Raw genomic sequence first — 17,947 nt, forward strand, 5'->3', positions numbered from 1 at the left:
ACTGCAGCATGACCTCAGGACTCCGGAACTCAATTCCTCTACCAATAAAAGCCAGTACGCCATATGCCTTCTTCACTGCACTATTTACCTGGGTGGCAACTTTTAGAGATCTGTGTACATGGACACCAAGATCCCTCTGCTCTTCCACACTACCAAGTATCCGACCATTAGCCCAGTACCCCATCTTTTTGTTACTCTTACCAAAATGAATCACCTCACACTTAGCTACATTGAACTCCATTTGCCACCTTTCTGCCCAGCTCTGCAGCTTCTCTATATCCCGCTGTAACCTGCCACATCCTTCCTCACTGTCTACAACTCCTCCGACTTTCGTATCATCCGCAAACTTGCTCACCCAACCTTCTAACCCTTCCTCCAGGTCATTTATAAAAATGACAAACAGCAATGGTCCCAAAACAGATCCTTGCGGAACACCGCTAGTGACGGCACTCCAAGATGAACCTTTGCCATCAACTACTACCCTCTGTCTTCTTCCAGCCAGCCAATTCCTAATCCAAACCTCCAACTCACCCTCAATGTCATATCTCTGTATTTTCTGCAGTAGCCTACCATAGGGGACCTTATCAAACGCCTTACTAAAATCCATATATACCACATCTACCGCTTTCCCCTCATCTACCTCCTTAGTCACCTTCTCAAAGAATTCAATAAGGTTTATGAGGCACGACCTGCCCTTCACAAAACCATGCTGACTATCCTTGATCACATTATTCTTATCCAGATGTGCATAAATCCTATCCCTTACAATTCTCTCTAAGACTTTGCCCACAACAGAAGTGAGACTCACTGGCCTATAGTTACTAGGATTATCCCTACTCCCCTTCTTGAACAAGGGAACCACGTTTGCTAGCCTCCAGTCCTCTGGCACTACTCCTGCAGACAAAGAGGACACAAAAATCAAGGTCAATGTCTCTGCAATCTCCTCCCTTGCTTCCCAGAGAATCCTAGGATAAATGCCATCAGGCCCAGGGGACTTATCTATTTTCACCCTTGCCAGAATTTCCAACACCTCTTCTCTACATATCTCAAAGCCATCCATTCTACTTATTCGTGCCTCAGTATTCATATCGACAACAATGTCCTGTTCCTGAGTGAATACTGACGAAAAGTATTCATTCAGTGCCTCCCCAATCTCTTCAGCCTCCACATGCAACTTCCCATTACTATCCTTGATTGGACCTATTCCTACCCTAGTCATTCTTTTATTCCTAACATACCTATAGAAAGCCTTAGGGTTTTCCCTAATCCTACCAAATAAGGACCTTTCATGTCCCCTCCTTACTGCTCTTAGCTCTCTCTTCAGGTCCTTCCGGGCTACCTTATAACTCTCAATCGCCCCTATTGAACCTTCACGCCTCATCTTTACAAAGGCCGCCCTCTTCCATTTAACAAGGGATTCCAATTCCTTATTAAACCACGGCTCCCTCACACGACCCTTTCCTCCCTGCCTGATAGGTACGTACTTATCAAGGACACTCAATAGTTGCTCCTTGAACAAGTTCCACATATCAACTACGCTCTTGCCTTGGAATCTACTTTTCCAATCCACACATCCTAAGTCATGCATAGAACAATAGAACAATACAGCGCAGAAAAGGCCCTTCGGCCCTCGATGTTGCGCCGACCTATGAACTAATCTAAGCCCATCCCCCTACACTATCCTATCATCATCCATGTGCTTATCCAAGGAATGTTTAAATGTCCCTCATGTGGCTGAGTTAACTACAATTGACAGGCAGGGCATTCCAGGCCCTTATCACTCTGCGTAAAGAATCTTCCTCTGACATCTGTCTTAAATCTATCACCCCTGAATTTACAGGTACGCCTCCTCGTACAAGCCAACATCATCATCCTAGGAAAAAGACTCTCACTGTTCACCCTATCTAATCCTCTGATCATGTTGTATGTCTCTATTAAATCCCCTCTTAGCCGCCTTCTCTCCAATGAGAAGACCCAAGTCTCTCAGCCTTTTTGCATAAGACCTCGCTCCAGACCAGACAAAATCTGGTATATCTCCTCTGCACCTTTTCCGATGCTTCCACGTCTTTCCTGTAATGGAGTGACCAGAACTATACACAGTATTCCAAGTGAGGCTGCACTAGCATTTTGTATAGTTGCAGCATGACATCACGGCTCCAGAACTCAATCGCTGTATCAATAAAACCTCACACACCGTATGCCTTCTTAACAGCACTATCAACCTAGGTGGTAACTTTCAGGAATCTATGAATGTGGACACAAAGATCCCTCTGCACATCCACAGTACCAAGAATCTTTCCATTGATCTGGAATTCTGCCTTCCTGTTTGATCCCTCCCAAAGTGAATCACCTCACATTTATCTGCATTGAACTCCATTTACCACCTCTCAGCCCAATTCTGCAGTTTATCCAAGTCCTCCTGCAACCTGCAACATTCTTCCACACTGTCCACCACTCTATAGGGACATACCTATCAAAGACACGCAATATTTGTTCCTTAAACCAGCTCCACAGTTCGATTGTCCCCATCCCCTACATTTTGCTATTCCATTCCATGCCCCCTAAGTCTTGCCTAGTGGCATTATAATTGCCCTTCTCCATCGATAACTCTTGCCCTGTGGCATGTACCTCTCCCTTTCCATCACTAAACTAAATGTAACTGAATTATGGTCAGCCTATTCTTGAAGCTCAAACCTTCCAACCCACGCAACATCCTTACAAATCGTTTCTGAAGCCTTCCAAGTTTCACAACATCCATCCTACTCAGTGATTAATAGTCTGTGAACAATATATTTTGTTCAGGCCATAAAAGAGTGCAATTTTTGAGGGGAATTAACTTTCACATTCTTTTTCTAAATCGTTAGGACCCTTTTAAATCTTTCCTCTCTCACCTGAAACCTATGCCCTCCGGTATGAGAGTCCTCTACACGGGAAAAAGATCAACAAAAGTTGAGTATCCAGACAAAATGCAAAAGGAAAAAAAATGTCACTCCAGCCTTTTTTCTCCTGAGGTCATTTGGATCCCAAATCTGTCATCAACACCGTCAACCACAGAGAGTCTATTGCGCATGTTCCTCGGTGTCAACAAAAATCTGCATATACACCTTGGTGTTCGAGGAAACGGCACGCAACTTTGATTGGACCAATGGGGAGCCCTGGAGGCTTGGTCATCCTGACAATCAGAGACTCCCCACCGTTGTCTGAAATGTGGAAATTTGATCATTAGTTTATGAAGTTGCTGCTGTTCCTTTCTCTGAATGAAGATTGAGTTTCACCCCAGACTGAAACTTCTTTCCTCTGTCCTACATCTATGAGTACGGCACTCTCTTTTCTTACCCTCTTTTTTTCATTCTGGGGTTCGGAGGAGCAGGAGAGTGACGTTTCGGGCACGAGCCCTTCCTCAGGAATGATGTGCGGATGTACAAAGGGTCCTCAGCGTCCTTCTACACCAGTCAATGTCAGTTGTCAGTAACAGAAGGGAAATGGAGTGAATCCAGGGAGGGGACAGACTCTGGAAAATTTGGTCCAGGACTGTGCTTCGGTTGGCAAACACGTGGCAAATGCAGTACCACAATGTGAAGTTATAGTCCTTGCTGTGGAAAATAAAGGCAGAAAGAAATCGCATGGTTTAAATGGGAATATATTGGGATGTAAAGATAGTGAGGACTGCAGATGCTAGAGATCAAAGTCAAAAAGTGTGGCGCTGGAAAAACACAGCAGGTCAGGCAGCATCTGAGGAGCAGGAGAGTGACATTTCGGGCACGAGCCCTTCGTCAGGAATGATGTGTGGATGTACAAAGGGTCCTCAGTGTCCTACAGCAGTCAATGCCAGTTGTCAGACAGATGCAGCAATGAGCAAGGCAAGTGGGATGTTATAGCAAGAGGAATTGAGTTCAGAAGTGGGAATCTCTTCCTGTATTTGGGGGTCATTAAATATATTCCATGCTGAGTTCATCTGATTTTTGAACAAGAAAGAAGTGGATGGTTATGGGGAAAGGCAAGAAAATGGTTTAAAACCAGTATAGAACTGTTACAATCATACACCACAGAAACAGACCTTTCAGTCCACCTAGATGGAGGCAGATTCATATCCAGTTGTGCTCTGTTCAATGTTGGTGCAGTCTTGAAAGACCAAATGGCCTATTCCTGCTCCCAATTCTCACACTGTGTCCAGTAAAGCAAGAGACGCATAAGACATAGTAGCAGAAATTAGGCCTTCAGCCCATCAGATCTCCTCCATTCAATCATGGCTGATAAGTTTCTCAACCCCATTCTCCTGGTTTCTTTCCATAACCATTGATCCCCTTGATACTCAAGAACCTATCTATTTCAGTCTTAAATATACTCAGTGAACCGGCCTCCACAGCCTTCTGAAGCAGTGAATTCCACAGATTTACCACTCTCTGGCTGAAGACGTTTCTCCTGATTTCCGTTCCAGAAGGTCTTCTCTTTACTCTAAGGCTAAGCCTTCAAGTTCGAGTCTATCCATTCAATGGAAACATCTTCTTAACATCCTTTCTGTCCAGGTCATTCAGTATTCTGTATGTTTCAATTTGACCCCTCCTGAGTGTGGGCCTGTTAATCAGCACAAACCCAGACCCTGCAGGATGTGGTACAGCAGGGATTAGGTTCAACAAAGTGAGAATGGAGGGAGAATGTGAGAGGTGGGGATTTTCAGCTTTTTGGGAATGAGAGAGGAAAGAAAGTTCAATATAAATTAGAATTGATTGGATGGGCTGATGAACCAGGTAGTGGCAGATGGAATACAATTTAGATAAATATGAGGTGTTACATTATGGAAAGGCAAATCAGGATGGGATGCTTACACTTAATGGTAAGGTCCTTGATAGTGTTCCTGAACAAAGAGACCCGAGAGTGACCGTGAAAGTGGAGTTGCAGGTAGACAGGATAGTGAAGAAGGCATTTGGTATGCTCTCCTTTATTGGTCAGAGCACTGAGTATAGGAGTTTGCTGTATAGGACATTCGTTAGGCCACTTTTGGAATACTGCATTCAGTTCTGGTCTCCCTGCTATAGGAAAGGGGTTGTGAAACTTGAAAGTGTTTGGAAAAGATTTACAAGGCCTTTGCCAGAGTTGGAGGATTTGAGCTGTAGGGAGAGGCTGAATAGGTTGGTGATATTTTCCCTGGGCCATCGGAGGCTGAGGGGTGACCTAAGAGAAGTTGCATAGTAGGGTAAATAGACAAGATCTTTTCCACCAATGTAGTGGAGTCCAAAACGAGAGGGTATAGTTTATGGTGAAAGCAGAAAGATTTAAAAAGAGACCTGAAGGGCAACATTTTAACACAGAGAATGGTGCGTGTATGGAATGAGCTGCCAGAGGAAATAGTGGAGGCTGGTGCAATTACATCATTTTAAAGGCATCTGGATGGTTTCATAAATGGGAAGGGTTTAGAGGGATAATCTAGTCCCATTTGCCAAGTGCTGGCAAATGGGATTAGATTAATTTAGAAAATCTGGTTGGCATGGACGAGTTGGACCGAAGGGTCTGTTTCCATGCTGTATGACTCTAATCATCTTCAGTGAAAGCAGAAGTATCATTTTTAAGACTGGACTTTCAGATCAGCTTTCAAAGATGTTTTGCCCTTACTGGGAGTAGAAGTTGCAATGAAATCTTTCATTTGTGAGACAACAACTGGGTGAGTGAGTACATCTGTGATTTTGATGGAAAGTGGGACTTCATTGCACTTTGGGGTTGAAGTGCTTTAATGTTAACGATGGTAGGTTATGTGTACTGAGTGGGGAGCCTAGTGAAGTGTTTAATGGGTTTTTGTTTTAAACTTCTCATTTCTTTGAGCGTCCAACATTGTATTTCCAATGCTGTGCATCAGAAGAAGCGGTAAATCAGTTAGAAGCCTTACCATTTTCAGCACTGCAGGTATTGCATTGTTTCATCAGCATTGTAAAGGTTACTGGCAGCAGGAGGTGTGGGCTGTATTTACTAGAAACGATCAAGCAGTTATAGATAACACATACTAGAGGACAGGGTGGGATTTGTCTTTCAATCTGCAGAAGGTGGCAGGTTCTGGCTGCTGTGATCCGGGGCAAGCACAAGTGCGGTAAATCATAGAATCCCTACAGTGTGAAAGCAGGCCATTCAGCCCATCAAGTCCACACTGACCACTCTGAAGAACATGTCACACAGACCCACCCCTATTCACCCTATCAGGTTATTTCTGCTGGTGGCTGAGACTAAGCCTCAAGATTAAGGGGAGATTTAGGACAGAGATGTGGAGGAACTGCTTTTCCCAAACAGTAGTGAATCGATGGAATTCTCTGCCCAAGGAAGCAGTACAGTCAGCATCATTAAGTATATTCAAGACACAGTTGGGTGGTTTTTGCAGTTTAGGGGAATTAAAGGTCATCGAGATAATGCAGGTAGGAGGAGCATATCTTAGTCCTTCTATTTCTGTGAAACTATAACCCTGCACTTCCCATGGCTAACCGACCTAACCTGCACATTCTTGGACACAATGGGAAATTTAGCATGGCCAATCCAAATCAAGGTGAACAATGTAGTGATGTGGAAACTGAACGTCAGAGAATGATAGAAAGGGACAAGGAGAATAAATGTAACAGTAATCAAAGCTAAATTCTAAAGATCACAAAAAATAAAACTAAAAGGTCAGTATCTAAATATGTGCTGCATCGTAACAAAAGTGAATGAGTCTGATGCACAGGTTGAAGAGAATAATTATGATCTGAGACTCCTCACAGTGGTATGGCTTCAGGATGACAAGGATTGCATTCTGAATATTGAGGCGGGCATGTAGTATTGGGGCCATAGCAGCATCAATTTGAAACTCCAGATATTAAATCCAGTAACAAGGCCAAAATGCCACCAACTTCCTCCAATCTCTAGGTTTCCCAACACTGAATGGCCCGTAATTGCCAGTTGTATCCTTTTCCCCTTTATCATTTACTATTCAATTCAGCCCATTGCGTCAACTCTGCCATTTACTCAGATCACAATTATTCTGGTAAACATCAACTCCACTTTCCTGCCATTGTCCCGTAATCCTCAATTTGCTTACTGATTTAAAAAAAACTATCTCATCCTTGAATGCACGTAATAACCCAGGCTCAACAGCCCTCTGTACTAACAAGCTCCACAGATTGACTACCTTCAGGAGAAATTCCTATCTGTCCTAAACATGCAATCCCTTATTTGGAGGTTTTTCCCTCTGGTCCTCGACTCATGCACTTTTCCACATCTAGCCTGTCAAGTGTCCTCAGAATCTTGTACATGACAATAAGGTTACCTTAATTCTAAGTTCTAATAAGCACAGACCCAACCTATTCACTTCTCCTCATAAGACATTCTTTCCATCCCTGGTATCATCACGGTCAACCTTCTCTGGACTGCCTCCAATGCCAAGATATCTTTCCTTAGGTAAAGGGCACCAAACTGTTCACAGTATTCAGTTGTGGACTGACTGGTGGCTGACATAGGTTCACTATAACCTCCCTACTTTTATACTCGACTGAAAAGGCCAACCTCCAATTTGCCTTCCCTATTACTCACTGAACCTGGATGAAGTGATTCGTGGATGCGAACTTCCAAATCCCTCTATTCTGCAGCTTTCTCCATTTAATATTCAGTTCTTCACCTCCTGACAAACTGCATAACCTCATTTTCCCATATGCCAAGCTTTCGCTCATTTGCTTAACCTGTCAACATCCCTCTCCAGATATCTAATGTCATCCTCACCACCTGCCTTCCCCATCAACCGTCTCTTCTGCAAATTTGGCAATAGTACATTCACTTTACTTATCCAAGTAATTCATATACATATTGTAAATAATGTTGGCCCCAGCGCTGATCACTGTGGTACACCACCAGTTACAAGCTGCCATCCTGAACATGCCCCTTATCACAACTGTGTCATCAGTTAGCCAATCCTCGATCCATGCTAACAGCCTCCATCACCCTGGGCTCTGTGCTTATTATTTCATGAGATGTGAATATCATTGGCTGTGCCAACAACTCTTCCCAAACTGACCTTGAAAAGGTGGTGCTGAGCTACCTCTTAAAATGCTTCACAAATAAAATGTGGTCTGCAACAATGTTCAGAAGTGAGTTCCAGCATTTTGGTCAATAGCAAAGAAACAATGCAATATATTTTGCAGTCGGAATGCTGTGTTCACACTTGTCTGTTCTTGGTGGTTGAGGTCATGGCTTGGAAGGTGCTTTTGAAGAACAACCACTCATGCAATCAAGCCAGACTGATAGATTGTGGCCCCAGACACTGCCATTTTGACTTTCCTCATCAATCTACATTCTTTCCAAAGTTTCAGTCTCAAACTGCCACACAAGGCCTTCTGTTACGGTAAGAATACACATGATTACCATATTTTGGGTTGTATAAATCTTAGCCTGCCAGAATTATTTTCTAAAAAACTTTATATTCCATTACAGTGTGGAAACAGGCCCTTTGGCCCAACAAGTCCACACCAACCCGCCAAAGCGCAACCCACCCATACCCCTACATTTACCCCTTACCTAACACTACGGGCAATTTAGCATGCACATCTTTTGGACGGTGGGAGGAAACTGGAGCACCCAGAGGAAACCCACGCAGACACGGGGAGAACGTGCAAACTCCACACAGTCAGTCGCCTGAGGCGGGAATGGAACCCGGGTCTCCGGCGCTGTGAGGCAGCAGTGCTAACCGCTGTGCCACCGTGCCGCCCACAATTAAACTGGGTGACTGCATGAAATGGTTTGTTGGTCAGACTGGAATCATCATCCTCAAAAGGAGGCAATGCCATCAATATCATTGAACTCTTTTTGTAATAAGCACAAGTTCTTGATTTATTTTCAAAACTCACTGGTATTCACACCTGCACATTCAATGTCAAACTCAGACATCATAAATGAAAATACACCATTAATTTTGTTTTACAACAATCCAACAGATTAATTAATAATACACAGTGAATACCAAGGCTGATTAATGTGAAATTAAATTTGACCGAAAAGAATGTAAATTCAAGATGTGAGATAACAAATGGGGGAATGGCAGGAGGCAAGAAATGCAGCATCATAGAAGGTGCTCCTCCAGGGAGTGTATTTTACCAACTACAACTGCTCAATATAAACAAACACTCTGACATGATCCTCCGGTTTTAATGTAAACCATAGCCCCATACAGTAGGTACCATTTAAATAAGTTAATAGATACAAGCCTTGAGCAAATCCAGCCTCCAGCCGGACCCCCCGCTTCTTGGAGCTCGGACCTTCCTCCAGCTCCGGGGGGTTGTTGAGCTCCTGGGCTCCGGCCGCCGCCGAAGAAGCCGCGGGCGCCGGCTCTCTCTCCTCCACCGCCGACATTTTTAATTTGTTTTCTCGTTCACCCGGTAACCGTCACCTCCCCCTTCCCGGGCCCCGGAAATTATACAAAAATAAACAATAAACCCCACCGGGGACTGTCTCCTTTTCTTCACAACTTTTGTTTGAAAAGTTCCGGCTTTAATTTGAAATGTATTTTAAAGGTATTTTCTGAGGTAAACGATGCCTGTCTGCCCCCCTCCCTCCGTCAGAAACCGCCCGCTGAGTCGATGAGAAAACCGCAGCCTCGCGCCGCCATCTTTGTTTTTCTTCTTCATTCCGTCTCCTCCTTCAGTGACGCGCGTCATCCACGCCCCCTCCAATCAGAGCGCACCTTACTCCACCTGACCAATTGCGGCCGGCTTTGCAGTCAAAAAGGCAGCCACAACCCGGAATGTCGCTCTCCGATTCGTCCGCACCGACCGCAGCCTTTGGGATTGGTGGAGAGGTTCGCAGGCCCTTAACTGTCCCCGCCCCTTTACTACAATGGGCTTGAGGGGTTCAGGAGGAAGGTGTTCTCACTCATTCATTCAACAGGAGATGGGCTCAATTTACTGTAATGGGCTGTGGGGGGACAGTGGTCATGTCTCATGTTGAGGGGGAAGGTGTTTCCTCTCATTCAACAGAAGAGGACCTATTTACTACAGAGGTTTGTTTTTGTGATGCAGCTGTAGTCTCCCATAGAGCCCTGAGGCTCAGGTTTAAATCCCACTGCTCCAGAATGTGTAATAACATACTCAATGTTTTTCAGTCATAAGTCACACAACTATAGTCCAACACGTCTATTTGAAATCGCACGCGTTTGGAGCGTAGCCTCTTCATCAGGTGAAGACATGGAAAACAAAACGTGCAGGAAAGAGAATTCAGATAAATGATCAGCCATGGATGGTGATGAAAGACAGAGCATCTCAACAGTCAATTACCTATTCCCATTCCTATTTCTGATCTTCTTCATACATGACAAGTTGTATATTTTCCAAACATTAATTTTATTTCCATGGTTTAAAAATGAATATTTAAGAATGGTCAGTTTATTCTTTCTCACTTGGGCACATTGTGACCCACAACTATTTAGATACCACTGTTAATATCATAGCCCCTCTCATGAGATATCAGAGGAACAATTCATAAACAAAATTTGACACTGACTCACTCGAGTAGACACTTGAACAGAGAAAGCTCCCGACAGATATTGGGAATCTAAAGGTTATTGAAGTGAAATGTTAAGAGCAGGTGAACACCCCCAATAAGGGAACTCACCTGACTGACCTAATTATAATCACCACAGTATCCAGTGCTACTCTTCACCGAACACTGATTACTTTCCTTTTCAGTTTAATGATCCAACTATCTTTTGAATGCCATAATTGAGTCTGACTCCAACACTCTCTCTCGCAGACCATTCCAAAGGTCAAAGATTTTCAATCATTAATGAAATATGTTCTGGATCGCTCCCAAAACACAATTCATATGGATCTAGCTTCAAATCATTTGCAGTAACTTCTTCACATGGACAAATTTGCAGCTTAGAGCATTTGTTTAAATTTGATATCATATTGGGGTGGCACAGTGCTTGGCATTGCTACCTCACAGCACTAGGGACCCAGGTTCAATTCCAGCCTCAGGTGAGTGTCTGTGTGGAGTTTGCATGTTCTCCCTGTCTGCATGGGTTTCCTTCCACTGTCCAAAGATGTGCAGGTTAGGTGGATTGACCATACGAAATCGCTCTGTGATGTGTAGGTTATGTGGCTTAGTCATACTAAATGCAGGAGAATGGGATGATCCTGGGTGGGATGGTCTTTCGTGTGTCAGTGCAGGCTCAATGGGACAAATGGCCTCTTTCTGCACTGTCAGGATTTTATGTACCTGTCTGATTTCTTGCACATGCTACTTTCTGAAAGGGACATTTTACTGTCATGTTCAGTACTGCAGTCTCTATATTTTCATACATACCTCTAAATTAGGTTTGAATGAAATCCCCCCCCATTTCACTGTATTTTAGCTACCATTCCCCCCCACCCCTTCCATTCCTGATTTATTTTTCCATTATCTGTGTTATGATTCCCTCCTCTTTATATATATTACTGTAGACAGGCTAAATCTAGTTACCATGTCTCTAAACTATGGAGATGAAATATGATCGCATACTTTGAGTCCATTACTACAGCTTGTTAAGGTCTCTTGCCAAAGAGAACTCTTAATCCTGCATCCTTCGGTACGATTATATTAGGATATCTGGTCAGCATGGATGAGTTGGATTAAATGGTTTGTTTCCGTCCTGTGCATCTCTATGACTATGACTATCAAATAAGGGCCAGGAGTCGGCTGGTGGGACTAGTTTAGTTGGGGATCATGTACTGAACGGTCTGTTTCCAGACTGTATGACTACACAGCCTCAAATGAATGGGGATCAATCCCAAAGAGATATTAAAGGTCTCGAGCAGCACCTTAGGCACATGTGTGGACCCCTTCCAGATAACTGAGAGCAGTGGGGCACTGTGAAGTTCAGTACATCAGTTAGCCAGCAAGTTCTCTCTGGGAGACTGGTCTCGAGAAAGGAAGCGGTTTCCTGTCCCATCAACTGGACTGTGGATCAGTTTGGAGCAGGTCCTATATCTCTGACAACATCGGCGGACAGAGTCGAGAGTGTGGTGCTGGAAAAGCACAGCAGGTCAGGTAGCATCCAAGGAGCAGGAGAATTGACGTTTAGGGCATAAACCCTTCATCAACAATGAGGCTTGTGGGCCGGGAGCGCTGAGAGATAAATGGAAGGGGGGTGGTGTTGGGGAGAAGGTCGCTGAGAATGTGATAAGCAGATGAAGATGATTGGTCGGAGAGGAGGGTGGGGCGGATAGATGGGAAAGGTGATGGACAGGTCAGGAGGGCGAGTGGAGGCTTGGGGCTGTGATAAGGTGGGGGGAGGGGGAAGAGGAGGAGGAGGAGGAGGATACATGAGGAAACGTTTGAATTCCACATTGATCCCATGTGGTTGCAGGGTCCCAAGGTGGAATAAGAAGTGTTCTTCCTCCAGGCATCAGGTGGTAAGGGTTTGGCGATGGAGACAGCCCACGACCTCAATGATCTTGATGGAATGGGAGGGGGAGCTGAAATGTTCAGCCACAGGGCGGTGGGGTTTGTGGGTGTCCCAGAGAGGTTCTCTGAAACAATCCACAAGTTGGCGTCCTGTCTCCCCGACGTAGAGAAGACCACATTGGATGCAATGGATAAAGTGGATGACACTGGTGGAGGTCGAGGTAAATTTCTGTCAGATGGGGAAGGATCCTTTGGGGCCTTGGATGGAGGTGAGAGGAGTGGTATGGACACATGTTTTACACTTCCTGTGGTGGCGGGGAAGGGGCCGGGAGTGGGGTGTGGGCTGGTTGTGGGCGCATGGACCTGACGAGGGAGTCGCAGAGGAAATGGCCTCTCTGGAATGCTGGTAGGGGTGGGGAGAGGAAAATATACCTGGTAGTGGGGTCCGTTTGTAGATAGCAGAGGCTGATGTGATGTATCCGGAGGTTGGTGGGGTGGAAGGTGAGGACGGTGGAGGGTGGGTTCTGTCCTTGTTCCATTGGGGGTGGGGGTGGGGTTCAAGGGCAGTGTTGCAGGATGTGGAGGAAATGTGCTGGAGGGCATTGTCGACCACGTGGGAAGAGAAATTGCGAACTTGGAAGGAGGAGGCCCTCTGGGATTTTCTACGATGGAATTGGTCATCCTGGGAACAGATGCGGTGGAGGAATTGGGAATATGGGATTGCGTTTTTACAGGAGGCGGGGTGGGAGGAGGCGTAATCTAGGTAGCTAGGTAGGGGGTCGGTGGGCTTGTAGTAGATGTCCACAGTTAGTCGGTTGCCAGAGATGGAGAGGTCCTGGAAAGGGAGGTGGTCCAGGTGAATTTGAGGTCGGGGTGAAAGGTATTGATAAAGATGACAAACTGTTCAAACTCCTTGTGAGAGCATGAAGTGGCACCAATATGGTCATCGATGTACCGGAGGAACAGGTGTAGCTGAGGAAAATGGACTGTTCCACGTACCCGACAAAGAGGCAGGCATAGCTGGGTCCCATGTGGGTGCCCATGACTACCCCTTTAGTTTGGTACATTGGTTTGGATGCCGTCTGAGATTTGTGCAGATCACTTCAGTGGGAACGTGCAGTCCAGGGCTCAGTGAGCACCACTGCAAGCAAAGCTCACAGAATCCCTACAGGGAAACAGGCCCTTCAACCCAACAAGTCCACACCGACCCTCTGAAGAGTAACCCACCCAGACCCATTCCCTACCCCATTAGTCTGCATTACCCCCTAAACAATACACTGCACCTACACATCCCTGAACACGCTGGGACAATTTAGCTTGGCTAATTCACTTGCTCATGTTTGGACTGTGGGAGCACCCAGAGGAAACCCTTGCAGACATGGGGGGAAGAATGTGCAAACTCCACAAAGACAGTCACCCTGAGGGTGGAATCGAACCCCGGTCCCTGGCGATGTGACACAGTGGCACTAATCACTGAGCTACTGTGCCGCCCGTGAGCCAACCTGGGGTTGGGGGAAGATGGGAGGGGTGTGGGGGTGCTGTCTAGCAGAAAACAAAGAGAGCTCGCTGACGCTCCCACTGCACCCACTGTCAGAACGGGCAGGAGGTTCAGTCCTGGGGGTGACCCTCATCAGCGTCGCCGGCGGAATCTGCTGGTGCCCCCTCTGGTGTCTCTGCAAGTTACTGGACGACGTGAACCTCCGTCTGCACTTGGGGCAGGGGAACGGCCTCTCCCCGGTGTGGACCCGCTGGTGCCTCAGCAGGTTGGAGGCCTGGGTAAAGCCCTTCCCGCACTCGACACAGCTGAAGGGCCTCTCCCCCGTGTAGACCCGCTGGTGGCCCAGCAGGTCAGGGGAGCGTTTAAAGCCCTTCCCACACTCAGGGCAGGGGAATGGCCTCTCCCCGTTGTGGACCCGCCGGTGGGTCAGCAGGTTGGAGGATTTGCTGAAGGCCTTCCCGCACTCAGGGCAGGGGAAGGATCTCACCCCAGTGTGGACCTGCTGGTGGACAACAAGGATAGAGGCCTGGGCAAAGCTCTTCTCACACTCGGGGCAGGAGAATGGACTCTCCACAGTATGGATCCACTGGTGAGCCAGCAGGTTGGAGGAGCTGGTAAAGCCCTTCCTGCACTCTGGGCAGGGGAATGGTTTCGGAATGGCAGCCGGTGACGAGCGGTGTCCCGCAGGGTTCAGTGTTGGGGTCACAGCTATTCGCATTATATATTAATGATCTGGATGAAGGGACTGGGGGCATTCGAGCGAAGTTTGCAGATGATACGAAGTTAGGTAGACTGGCAGGTAGTACTGAGGAAGTGGGGAGGCTACAGAAGGATCTAGACAGTTTGGGAGAGTGGTCCAGGAAATGGCTGATGGAATTCAACGTGAACAAATGCGAGGTCTTGCACTTTGGCAAAAAGAATAAAAGCATAGACTACTTTCCAAACGGTGAGAAAATTCGTAACGCCAAAGTATAAAGGGATCTGGGAGTGCTAGTCGAGGATTCTCTAAAGGTCAACATGCAGGTTGAGTCCGTGATTAAGAAAGCGAATGCAATGTGGTCACTTATCTCAAGAGGGTTGGAATATAAAAGCACCATTGTGCGACTGAGACTTTATAAAACTCTGGTTCGGCCCCATTTGGAGTACTGTGTCCAGTTTTGGTCCCCACACCTCAGGAAGGACATACTGGCACTGGAACGTGTCCAGCGGAGATTCACACAGACGATCCCTGGAATGGTTGGTCTAACATATGAGGAACGGCTGAGGATCCTGGGATTGTATTCATTGGAGTTTAGAAGATTAAGGGGAGACTTAATAGAGACGTACAAAATAATACATGGCTTGGAAAGGGTGGACGCTAGGAAATTGTTTCCGTTAGGTGAGGAGACTAGGACCCGTGGACACAGCCTTAAAATTAGAGGGGGTCAATTCAGAACAGAAACACGGAGACATTTCTTCAGCCAGAGAGTGGTGGGCCTGTGGAATTCATTGCCGCAGAGTGCAGTGGAGGCCGGGATGCTAAATGTCTTCAAGGCAGAGATTGATAATTCCTCAAGACAACAAGAATCTAAGGGCTACTGGGAGAATGCGGGTAAGTGGAGTTGAAATGCCCATCAGCCATGATTGAATGGCGGAGTGGATCGATGGGCCAAATGGCCTTACTTCCACTCCTATGTCTTATGGTCTCTCCCCGGTGTGACTGCGCCGATGAGTCTCCAGGGCAGACGGGAAACTGAAGCATTTCCCACAGTCGCCACACTTCCACAGTTTCTCCATGGGGCAGGATTCCTCGGGTTTCTCCATGGCTGAAGCTTCAGCCGCACACAAACGTGTGTACAGCCCCTCCCCGGTGTGAATTCCTCTTTCCAGGCTGAATAACTGTTTCTGGCTCCACACTCAGTGCACTGCAACAGTAGGGTCTCTCATCCAGTCCCACTGATGCTGAAAACGTTATGAAACAGGAACCAAAAAGCATTGCTCCATCTCACAGAATCAGAGTTGAAAATCTTTGCTGTCCCGATGGATTGAGTGACTGTCAGACATTGATGCGAAAATGATGACTGCAGACGCTGGAGATCAGAGTCAAAAAGTGGAGTATTGGAAAAACACAGCAGGTCAGGCAGCATCCGAGGAGCAGGAGAGTCAAGCATAAGCTGTTGATTTTGAAACTTCCGTCTTCAGATAGTCTGTAAAAAGAGATTACAAAAGTCATCATTGTCAATCCGGGGGAGGTGGGGTCGGAATGAGACAACAAGGTATTGACACCGACACCAGAAAGAAACTGAACATAGAGACGGGGCAAACGTTAGTGGCAAGCCAGAGTCAGAGAGAGACACAGCACAGAAACAGGCCATTTGGTCCAACTCATCCATGTCGACCAGATATCCAAAATTAATCTAGTTCCATTTGCCAGCATTTGGCCAATAACCCTCTAAACCCCTCCTATTCATATACCTATCCAGATGCCTTTTAAATGTCATAATTGTACCAGCACCCACCACTTCCTCCAGCAGCTTTGTACACACACCACCTTCTGCATGAAAACTTGCCCCTTCGGTCCGTTTCTAACAAATTACTCTCCATCTAATCCCGTAGCACTATAGCAATCCCAGTCTATGTTTGAAAAGTTAAAATCCCTAACAATAACCATCCCATTACTCTTACAGGTAACTCAAATCTCCATACAAATTTGTTTCTCAATTTCCCACTGACCATGAGGGTGTCTACAACACAATCCCAATAAGGTGATCATCCCTTCCTTATTTCTTAGTTCCAACCAAATAACCTTCCGGGATGTATTCCTAGGAATATCCTCCTTAAGTCCAACAGGAATACTATCCCTTATCAAAAACACCACTCCCCCTCATCTCTTTCCTCCCTTTCTATCCTTCCTGTAGCATTTGTATCCTGGAACATTAAGCTGCCAGTCCTGCCCATCCCTGAGCCACGTTTCTGTAATTGCTATGATAACATATCCCATCTTCCTAATTATGCCCTGAGTTCAACTGCCTTCCCTGTTCGGCCTCTTGCAATGAAGTAAATGCAGTTTAATTTGTTAGTCCTACCTTGCTCTCTGCTTTGTCCCTTCCTGACCTGACTGTTTGACTCACTCTCTTTCCCAACTGTACCAGTCTCATGTTGATCTCTTTCCTCACTATTTCCCTGGGTACCTCCCCACGCACCCACCTTGCTTGTTTAATTCCTCCCGAGCAGCTCTTGCAAATTTCCCTGCCAGTATATTAGCTCTCTTCCAATATTCAGGTGCAATCTATCCTTCTTGTACAGGTCACATCTACTCCAGAAGAGATCCCAATGATCCAAAAATGTGAACCCTTCTCCCATGCACCAGCTCCTCAGCCATGCATTCATCTGCTCTATCCTCTCTATTCCAACCCTCACTAGCTCAGAGCACTGGCAGTAATCCAGATTTTCCTAGATTCGAGGACCTCACAGAACTACAAATCTGCACTCCATGGTCTCTTGATGCAGGAACACTCCCCACGGCCTTACCATTAAGTATGTAAATCCTGCCCTGATGTGCCTTTCCAAAATGCAACACCTCACATTTATCTAAATGAAACTTTATCTGCCTCTCCTCGGCCCATCAGCCCATCCGTTCAATTCTAATTTAGATTGAACTTTCTTTCCTTTCTTATTTCCTAAACGCTGAAAATCTCCATCCCACACATTCTCCCTCCATTCTCACTTTGCAGAACCTAATCCATGCTGTACCTCATCCTGAAGGGTCTGGTTTACGCTGATTTACAGCCCACGCTAGGGGGTTCTATTTGAAACATACATAATACTGATTGGCCTGGATAGGGTGGATGTTGGGAAAATGTCTCCATTGGTAGGAGAGACTAGGTCCCAAAGGCACAGCCTTAGAGTAAAGGGAAGACCTTTTAGAATGCAGATAAAGGGGAAACCTTTGTAGGCAGAGAGTGCGAAACCTCTGGAATTCATTGCCACAGAGACTGTGTTGGGCAAGTCAGAGTATATTCAAGACAGAGATAAATAGGTTCTTGTGTATCAAGGATATTGAGGGTTGCGGGGAGAAAGCGAGAG

General features: G+C 46.1%; 1 protein-coding gene and 1 long non-coding RNA gene across 2 annotated transcripts in view; one reads left to right on the forward strand and one right to left on the reverse strand.

The window, feature by feature from the left end:
* LOC140460045 (uncharacterized) overlaps nucleotides 1–17,947 on the forward strand; it is a 911,064-nt gene that overhangs the window by 418,929 nt on the left and 474,188 nt on the right. The gene's annotated exons all lie outside the window — the stretch shown is intronic.
* LOC140460283 (uncharacterized) overlaps nucleotides 1–17,947 on the reverse strand; it is a 36,026-nt gene that overhangs the window by 16,207 nt on the left and 1,872 nt on the right. The window contains exon 2 of the long non-coding RNA XR_011953952.1: nucleotides 9,210–16,068. This is a non-coding gene — a long non-coding RNA (uncharacterized lncRNA). The remainder of the gene's footprint in view (nucleotides 1–9,209; nucleotides 16,069–17,947) is intronic.

Source organism: Chiloscyllium punctatum, chromosome 36, assembly GCF_047496795.1.
Source record: "Chiloscyllium punctatum isolate Juve2018m chromosome 36, sChiPun1.3, whole genome shotgun sequence".
NCBI lineage: Eukaryota > Metazoa > Chordata > Chondrichthyes > Orectolobiformes > Hemiscylliidae > Chiloscyllium > Chiloscyllium punctatum.